General features: G+C 39.4%; 1 protein-coding gene across 2 annotated transcripts in view; it reads left to right on the top strand.

Moving 5' to 3' along the window:
• Window positions 1–10,196, top strand: part of LIMA1 (LIM domain and actin binding 1) — a 92,186-nt gene continuing 81,990 nt past the window's right edge. For both annotated transcript variants that reach the window (XM_010857806.1, XM_010857805.1), the window contains exon 1: window positions 1–35. The gene's annotated coding sequence lies outside the window, so the exon portion shown is untranslated. The remainder of the gene's footprint in view (window positions 36–10,196) is intronic.

The raw sequence follows: 10,196 nt of genomic DNA, 5'->3' as shown, positions 1-10,196 counted from the left end.
GATAGCAGCGCAGAAGAAAGACCGCTTTTAGCCAGGTAAGGGTCTTCTCTCTCCACATCCTCCGCAGCCGGAGAGTCCACGGAGACCCCGGATTCCCTCCACACCCTTTTTCTCCCGCGACTGCTTCGGGTGAGGGGAATACAAGGAGCGTGAACCCCTCCCCCTCGAGAAAGGGAGTGGAGGAACTGCTGATCCTTTGCTCCTTCTTCACTTCTGGGTACTGTGCTGGCTGCTGCTGCTGCTAAGTCGCTTCAGTCGTGTCCGACTCTGTGTGACCCCATAGACTGCTGCCCACCAGGCTCCCCCGTCCCTGGAATTCTCCAGGCAAGAATGGGGTTGGGAGTAATTATGTAGAGCGGAGCCTTTGCTGACTGAGGGCGGGAACTGATCGGACCCCCTCCTCTTCCCTCTGGAACACTCCTTTCTCACTATATAAGTGTGGTGGAGGAAAGCGGCAGTTCAAAATTCAAAATAGTCTCCCAGAGAAATATTCTGATAATCTAACTGTTGTTTTTCATTCTTCATTTTCAGCCATTCTCTTCCTCTTCGATATTTCTCCCCTTCCATTCTGCCAGCTGAACCCTTTAAGATTCTTACACCCTTTTGAGATACGTTGATACTATAGCAGGCCTTACAGCTGGATGTGTCACCCCAGAATCGCTATCGTGTACAAGTCGCTGGCACCTGTCAATACGTGGGTGTTAATATAAGGTAATTGTACACCCCGGGCTACACCTACTAAGCCTGAAGCTGTAGGAGCTAGGAGCTAACCATCTGGCACCCTTCCTTACTGGTGCTTACGATCCTGGTGAGAGATATTTGAGCTAATATTATCTTTCACTTAATTCCAGCTTTCAAAACTCTGCCTAATCCAGGTGGTTCTATTGACTTGACTTTTCAAGTTAGTCAAAGATACTTAGGGAGTTATTAGCCATTAAGACAGTGACCCTTTAAAGGAGAGAGGTCTTCTTTTGCATTGGATATTCTTTCGTTTGCTCTTGCTTTAGATGATTAAATGGAATACATTTCATCTGCATAATTACTATTAACAAATGATAAGTATTTTAGAAGCCATGAAATAATGCTTTGTTCTGAGGTCTGATGTAGACACAAAAGAAGATGAGCCTCAACGAGCACTTAAGTTCCTGCGGAGTTACAACCTGGATGAAGGATGATCATGTTCTAGGTTGACCTTCAAAAAAGGGAGTGTGTGTGTGTATTTGTTTTGCATTGATAGAACAACACGTAGTATGGTACTCAGTAATCACTTTAAGAACTTATTTTTTGGACAGAACATTTATTTATTTATTATTATTTTTTTTTAGTTTAAATGTTTATTAAAATGCTATTGTTAAACAAAATTATACTTTAAATACCTTATATATATTTATTATAAAACTGGAAACTTGAAATATTTCATTTAAAATAAGTATATTAATTAAATAGAAAATTAATTTAAAAATAAACTGCTGTGTTTTTAAAATATTCCTACTTTTTAGCTACTGAATACTTAACACCCCCAATTCACGGCTGAATCCTTGAAAGACACTCTGAAAGTTCCAGAGCATTCCAGGAGCTCACTGTTTCCTGGTCACTTGCCCAGGTGGTGGCCGCAGTCTGTCTCAGCCCTAGGAAGTCCCCCCAAACCATCCCATGGTTATTTGTCCCCTGGCCATTGCTGAGTTCTCCTCTGTCTGCAACACACTGCCAGGGTCCCATAGCCGGTCTCATCGCCTTGGCTGTTTCTCACGTTACACTGCCAGGGTCCCATAGCCGGTCTCATCGCCTTGGCTGTTTCTCACGTTGTCCAAAATAGCTCTAAGCCTATAGTCTCACAGACTCCACCTGGCTCCTCTTTGTGCTCAAGGCCCTTCCATCGTCTCATCGCCCATAGTCTCACCCCCACCGCCGGGTTTAACTTTGTGGACAGAACATTTATTGAGTGCCGTTTGTATCGTCGATTCTGTGAATTCAAAGTTCTAAATGTTCCTATTCTAAAAGAATAAAATCAAATGGGTTAGACAGGTCAGTAGATACAACTTAGAGTATTAGTGAGGTCAGTGCTATACTAGAGATCAACCCAGAGTGCTGTAGGAGCACAGAACATACAGTGTTTTAAAAATCCCTCCTCTACTTTTCCTTGAACACAAAACAGAATAAACAACAAGAACCTCTGAGCAATACTGAGTGATTCTCTTCAGTCCATGTATTTGTGTCACTCATATTGTGTTCTGTCAACATTATAGCATTTTGATAATGGAATTATGACTTGTCATTAATTCTGTGCAGTTTGGTGAATAGCTGATGGGGCTATTTTCACCGTTCAGTATTGTGCCCGGAAGTGTTGTTATCTTGTAGTCCCTGAACTCTAGAGCAGCCTCTGGGAAGAGAACAGTGTATTGGCAACATTAGCAAAACAGTGTATTTGTAAAAATTGGCCCATTGTGTAACTTTGTTTAACTTGGTACATTCAAATTTGTTCCAGATTCTGGTTAAAGGTGGGCCAAATTTTAATCTCATAATTCTAAGGAAAGAAAGCTTCAGAAGTGAAAATAGTTCTGTTAACAGCACACCTTAAAGACAGAGGATACTTTTTCTTGCTAAGGTACCCTCAAAATGTCTTTTTCTTTCTTTTTTTTTTTGGAGCAGGGGATGGGGTGGGGGAGGAAGAGGTCAGAAATGTTTGAAGATTCTTTGCAGAGTGTTAATGATCTGAAGTTTATGGTATTCTTGAGTATTCTTCATTTAGAGTAACTATATGAAGCATTTACTAACTGCCTGCTGTGAGCCAGTGTTCTAATATTTACAAGATGAACATGCCACAGCCTCTTCTATATGATTATGTTTTTCGTTTTTAAAATAGAGATTGTGAGTTAATAATACAGGTGATGGTTGTTTCCTCTGGCAATGTGAGCCATGGTACTTGATGAACTGGCTTTCCAGGTGGTGCAGTGATAAAGAATGCATCCGCCTGCCAATTCAGGAGACACAAGAGATGCAGGTTCGACCTCCAGGTCAGGAAGATCCCCTGAAGTAGGAAATGGCAACCCAGTCCAGTATTCTTACCTGGGAACCCCATGGACAGAGGAGACTGGTGGGCTACAGTCCATGGGGTTGCAAAAAGACTCCAATATGGCTGAGCACACATGCATGGTCTATTCACTGCATGTTTTTTGATAGGAAGTTTAGGTACTTTATTTTGGATTGTGTACAGTAATCTCCAGGCGATGTTAAGTTACTTAACACAGACTCTCAAGGTTCTTTAGTAACAAAATGAGTGGTTGTAAATTGAGTAGTTTCTGCTTGAGGGTTGAGGGATTGAGATTCTATGGTAAATGGTACTCCTGGTAGGCCCATTCTGGTGTGTTTATTCTGTGGCTGGATAGAGAGTCCTTGAGACTCAGTCAAGTTATTCTGCTAATGCAGACATCTTTTCATAAAAAAGACGAGATTTTTTTTTTGTTTTTTTAGTTTCTTAAGCCAACATTTATTTATTATCTCTCAGTTCTCTAGGTTGGAAGTCCATATCCATGGCCACCCCCATTATCAACATCCCCTCTCCAGACTAGGACATTTGTTTATCATTGAGAAATTGTATATTTAATTAATAGCCTATGAGAAGGTTAATTTCATCTGATTATTACAAAAAGACAAGGTTTGACTCAACAAACAATCCATTATTTAGCATGTCAAATGATTTGTTTATATTTGAAAATATTTCTAGAAACTTCACATGTCCAGTTTCAAGAAGTTAACATGATACTGTGATATTTTACATTATTTTTACTTTTAAATAATATTTTAATACTGCTCTGAAACTGAGAACCTGCATCTTTAGGGAAAAAAGGTAACAGTTTTTTTGTCCTTCTGATAACAAGTGTGGAGCTGTTTTTTCCCTTAATTATTCTATAACAGAGCTTACTATATGGAAACTTTACAATCCCTCAAACATGTTTTTTCTTGTACACCAAAGTATTGCCAATTTTTGTTTCATTACCAATAGATTAGTCATCCTAATATGCTTTTACTTGGTTTTAGATTTCCACAATCTTTTTCCCCCCATAAACTGAAGTTTAAGCAGATAATTTAGGCACAGGACTTCTTTTCTTCACAGTCAGTTTTATTGAATAGGTACCATTTGCTCAGATTGGGCTTCCACCACCAGAATTAGAAGTTTCCCTGGTGGCTCAGATGGTAAGAATCTGCCTATAATGCTGGAGACCCAGGTTCGATCCCTGGGTCAGGAGGATCCCCTGGAGAAGGGAATGGCAACCCACTCCAATATTCTTGCCTGGAGCATTCCATGGACAGAGGAGCCTGGTGGACGACAGTCTATGGGGTCATAAAGAGTTGGACACGACTGAGTGACTAACACTTTCACTTTCTTTCACCAGAACTAGAGGGAACCAGTCTGTTCATGTGTAGTACCCAGTGATTTCCCTCTAATGGCCCTGTCACTATCCTCCTTACTGCTGGCAACATTTGACCATATGGACAACTTTTCTGGTTCTTCGTATTATGTGGCTTTCTTTTTTGTGGCCACACCATGTGGCATGCAGAATATTAGTTTCCCAACCAGGGATCAAACCTGCACCCCCTGCAGTGGAAGTACAGATTTCTTAACCACTGGACCACCAGAGAAGTCCCTCATGTGGCTTTCTTGATGTGACAGTGCCTGGTTCTCCATCTAGCTACTTCCTTCTATGCTCGTTCACTAATTCAGTCTTTTTGCCCCTTAAATGTGTGTGTTTGCTGTGACCCTCTCCAGCATCCTGTTCTCCTTATACTCTCCCCCTGAACAATCTGATCTATTTCCGTGACTTCAACCGACACCTCTATGTGAGTGATTTACAAATTAATCATTTTTAAAATCTTTTTTCATGTTATATACAATTCTTGTTCTATATTCATATATACAAACATACATATTTTGAAAATAAGAATTATATTGCTAATTATAGAAAATAAGGGGAAAAATAAATTATGAAGAAGATAGACTAGCCCATAATTTGTTCTGGTGAGAAGTCCTATTTGCTTCCCTGATAGCTCAGTTGGTAAAGAATCTGCCCACAATGTGGGAGACCTGAGTTCGATCCCTGGATTGGGAAGATCCCCTGAAGAAGGGAAAGGCTACCCACTCCAGTATTCTGGCCTGGAGAATTCCATGGACTGTATAGTCCAGGTATTGCAGAGAGTCAGACATGCCTGAGCATCTTTCACTTCACTTCCTTTAAGTCTTTTTTTTGTCTTTGATACCCACAGACACACTGACATAAACATACAGGTAGTTGGGTTCATTTTACTACAGTAGAATTTTGTATCTGCTTTTCCATTCTACATCATATCATGGTTTTCCTCAACATCAAAATTATTTGAAAACAATTTAAATAGATGTTTAATACCCTATTCTATCAATGGTGCAAAATTTAACTGTGTGTTTGGATGTTTTGATTTTTTACACCATTATTAACAAGTGAAAAAAATTGAGAACAAATTTATGCATAAATTTTTGTACAAATCACTCATTATTTTCTTAGGTTAGATTCTCAGAAGTTTAATTAGTGGGTCAAAGAGCATGAAAATTTAAAAAATACTGCTGTCAAATTGCGTTTTCATAAAGACTAGATTAATATTCTCACTTGCAGTGATTGTGAGGGCCTATCTTTGTGTATCTTTGTAACTTTGAATCTTATTTTTTAATCTTTACTAATTTGATAAGTAAAAGAGATTAAATGTATATTTATCTAATTACTAGTAAGAGTGAATATTTTTCATACCTTCATTTTCATTTCTGTGAATTGTCTTTTGGTTAATCTATTCCCATTTTTAAATGAATGCCTGAACATTTTAATTTTGTTTTTTGTTTGTTTTTTGGAGTTCTCTCATTTATTTGGGGCTTTGGGGGAGGGAGTACAGGTTGTTATTAGACCAAACTGAATGAGTAGAGTGATAAAGTAGAAAGCATATAGAAGTTGCAATTGTGATGTTTTAAATATCAATTGTTTTGAGAATCCACAGCTCGTGATGGATGGAGCAGCACTACAAAATGGAAGGGATGCCATTTGAGAGTCAGGATTCCTGACTCCGGGGTGGGAATCAGCCACTTAGGTGATCTTGGCAAGTCTTTCATCCTCTCTGAGCCTCATCTGTAAGATGAGAGGGTTGAGCTATTGATTCTATGTGCTAAAAGGATGATTTATGAGCCCCTGCTCACTCGACATTGTGAAATGATTTCCTGTCCTTCCTAACCCTGCACACAATTTAAATATATGAAGCCTCAGGAAAGACTGGATGTAGTAAAGGCAGTTTCCTTAGAGGTAGCAAGGCTTAGTGGAGCTTGGGGGCAATTTAGTGTATTTGTGCCCTCAAGACAAGGTAAGTTACAACAATTAGTATATTTAGGCACTCTCCTAGATTGACACTTGACAGTCTTGTAAAGTACATCAAAAGAGCCCTGCCAGTCTATGCCACAAAGCCCAATCAGCTTTACTGCGTATAAAGCAAGTCTCTTTATGACAAGATGTTTAAGCTGCCAAGTTATCTAATAACTTCCACTATTCCACACAGAAACTATTCTTAGTGGGGTTTTTTAGGAGGGGATAACTTTGCTGCTTCGGAGAAGGCGATGGCACCCCACTCCAATACTCTTGCCTGGAAAATCCCATGGACAGAGGAGCCTGGTAGGCTGCAGTCCATGGGGTATCGAAGAGTCGGACACGACTGAGTGACTTCACTTTCACTTTTCACTTTCATGCATTGGAGAAGGAAATGGCAGCCCACTCCAGTGTTCTTGCCTGGAGAATCCCAGGGACGGGGGAGCCTGGTGGGCTGCCGTCTATGGGGTCACACAGAGTCAGACACGACTGAAGTGACTTAGCAGCAGCAGCAGCAACTTTGCTGCTTGCAGGATCTTCTTAGTTCTCGCACCAAGGATCGAACCTGGACCCTAGCAGTGAAAGCTCCAAGTCCTAACCACTGGACTTTCAGGGATTCCAGTAAGCTCTTTAGAATATCAATGGCTTGTTTGATGGTCAAATGTTAGTTATTTTAATTTTGTATGTGGTATATTATTACTTATCTACAGATCTTTTTCTTTGGGATTTCTTTTATTACTTTTATGTTTAAAAGTCTTTTTGCCACCCAGAGATGGGTTTAAGTACTCACTTCAATTCCCTTCTGAATTTTATGGTTTTACTTTTTATATTGTTTAATTTGTGTTGAATTTACTTTGGAGTACCTAAGCAGCATGTTTAGTGCCTCTGCATATCTCCTGAGCCCCCAGATCCACATTTCCAACACCTCATAGACCTTGCAGATGGTCTCTCTCCACCAGGCACCTGTGCCCACCTAATTTCCCTAAGGACAAGGTTTGAAGTTGTCTTGAACACTTCTGTTCTTCTCTCCTCCCACATCTAATCACCAACTTTGGTTGATTGTATCCCAACAGTGATAATGGCCCTTTTTTTAAAAAAGAGTTTTTTAAAATTTTATTTTATTAACTGTACCTCACCATGTGGGATCTTAGTTCCCAGACTAGGGATTGAACTCACACCCTCTGTGGAGTCTTAACCACTGGACATCCAGGAAAGTCCCAATAAAGGCTCTGTTATCAGTCTTCTATGTCAGGTTCCCCCTTTTTGTTAGAGACCTTGAGCAATCCTTAGAGTTGGCTTCAGTTTTTCCCTTTCAGCCCAGACTTGTCATAAAAATAAATAAATAAAAATAGTACACCGATTTTCAAAGTATGGTTTCCTGATTACCTCTTTTAGAATCACCTGGAGTGTTTGTTTAAAAAGGAGATTCTTAGGTCCCACTTAGACTTATAAATCAATGTATCTGGAGGGATGGGGCATGGAAATTAGCAGTTTTAACAAGTACCTGAAGAGATCCTTTTACATACTTAAAGCCAAAGCCCAAGTAAATTAAGTCTAAATTTCTCAACATGCCGTTCAGGACCCCAACTCCCACACCCTGACAGCCTATTTCTCCAGACTTATCTCTCACATCACTACCCACCCACCTGGCACTGTAGCCATGCAATTGTAGCCATGCAATGATTCATGGTTTCCTGGACCCACCCTGTCTTTTCCTGCCTCTGTGCCTTTGCTTATGCAGTTCCCACAGCCTCAGACTCCCCTCCTTCCCCCACTCCTGCTTAAATCCTTTTTTCTTTAAGAGCTCAAAAATTTTTTTTACTTTAAAAATATGAGGCCTTTTCTTAAGTCTTCTATTTGAATCAGTGACTCCCTCCCCAGTCTTCAGTTAGCACTTTATTTTTACTTCATTTGTCACCCTAGTGCTGTCACTATTTATGAATTATTGCTTCCTTAAAACACTGAAAATCTTCTAAGTGTGAGAACCTTGCCTTTCCTTTTCATTTTGTATGTAGCCATTATGCATGTAATAAGCAATTTTATACTCATAGAATGTATTACACATATCTTCATCTTACAAACAGGATTATCTAACAGCGTTTGACTTCACATCACACTTAGAATGACATTAAAATCTTCTACCATCCCCAGTAAATCCTTATTTAAACTGGCTGCCACTCATCTCTGTCATCATTTCATACTTCTGACTCATTCCCTTGCCATCATTCCTGCCTCAGGGACTTTGCATTTGCTATTTTCTATCTTTTCTCTTTACCTGGCTGGCTGGCTGTCTCCTCCTCCTCATTCAGGTTTCAGCTCAAATGTCATTCACTCAAAGAGGGCTTCCCTGACCACTATCTGAAGTATCTGCCCCCTTTCCTACCACCACTCCAATTACTCTCTTTGTATTTCCTTCACAGCACTGATCACAGTGTTTAATTGTCACAGTGTTTCATTTAATCACAGTGTTGAATTGTCCAGCTTCCCCAGTGGAATGGAAGCTTCATGAGAGCAGAGAGCTTGTCTGTCACTTTTTATCTTATATACTTAGCAAATAGAACTCTGCTTGACACATGGTAAGTGCTCAAATATTTGTTGAATGAATGAATGAGCCTTGAAGATAGACTTCTTGATTTTAAAAGTTTTGGTTTGGTTTGCAATCCAAGAGTTTTGTTGTGTGTGTTACACAATTAACTGTGTGTATTTTTTTAATGGACAACAGCTGAAGTAGTTCCATCAGGGTTCAAATCAGGTAGCAGTCTCTGAGGATTTCTGAAGGTAGCTGGACAAAGGTTTGGGTACTGTGATAGGCAGGATTCATTTCCATCTGAGTGCAGGTTTTCCAAGGTGTTCCCAGGATCTAGGCCACTATTTTACTACCACTGTCAGCATGTACTTTCAGGGTGATTACTGCTGGCCAATACTAATCTGTTAGCTCTCATGACATTTTTAAAAGCTAGTATAGCAAAACTAGAACTAACACACTAGAATCTTCAAGCACCCAGAAACTTTTTCTGCTTTCTTCTCTGGGAGGAAAAGAAGAAAGCTACCTAGAGTTCTCAAGGAAAGATGAAAGTACTTTCCTTTTACTTACTACATGTCCTGAAATAGGACAGTGTTTTGATTAGAAAGGTTTTTAGCAACAGTGTTAAACAAGGGGTTTCTTGTTAACATCTAGTGAAACCAGACAATGGAACTAATCAGTTATACTTTTTTTTTTCCAATTTCTCTTCATTGGGTAGAATAATTTTTAATTCCAGTATTTTTTTCCTTGAAACTGACTTGAAATTTTATTAAGAATTATAATAGTTTTTATAGCAATTTATACTTTTATTTTCTCATTTCATCCTCAAAAACCATCCCTTGTGAATTATTAGCTGTTTTTGAGATGAAGAAACTGAGACCTACCTAAAGAGTTGATTGACTTTCCCCTGGTAACTAAAAGACCTCTCATTACTCAAAAAATGCCTCTCAATGACTTTTTAAAAACAGTGGTAAGAATCTGCCTGCCAGTGCAGAAGACAGTCCTTAAGAAATAAGATGCACAGGACTGGTTCACACAAGTAACAAAATTTTATCACTTCTGTGCCTGTGTGATTTGGTAATTTTTTATGTGACCAGCTTCAGCTATGTTTGTGCTTGATTAAAGCATTGTTCTGGGTTAGCTTCTAAGATTTTTACAGAAAGGAAGGATTATAGAACTTGCCTAGGGAAGAATCACTTTTCAGTAAAACTGTTTTAATTCTCTTGCTTGAAGGGATTGGTTAAATTGATCTGCGCTGGCTTTTCAGATTGAACAAGTCCTGAAAAAAATACATCATC

This window comes from Bison bison, unplaced genomic scaffold (assembly GCF_000754665.1).
Source record: "Bison bison bison isolate TAMUID 2011002044 unplaced genomic scaffold, Bison_UMD1.0 scf7180017864383, whole genome shotgun sequence".
NCBI lineage: Eukaryota > Metazoa > Chordata > Mammalia > Artiodactyla > Bovidae > Bison > Bison bison.
Note: the sequence above shows the minus strand (reverse complement) of the source record. Positions and strands in the feature narration are given on the sequence as shown.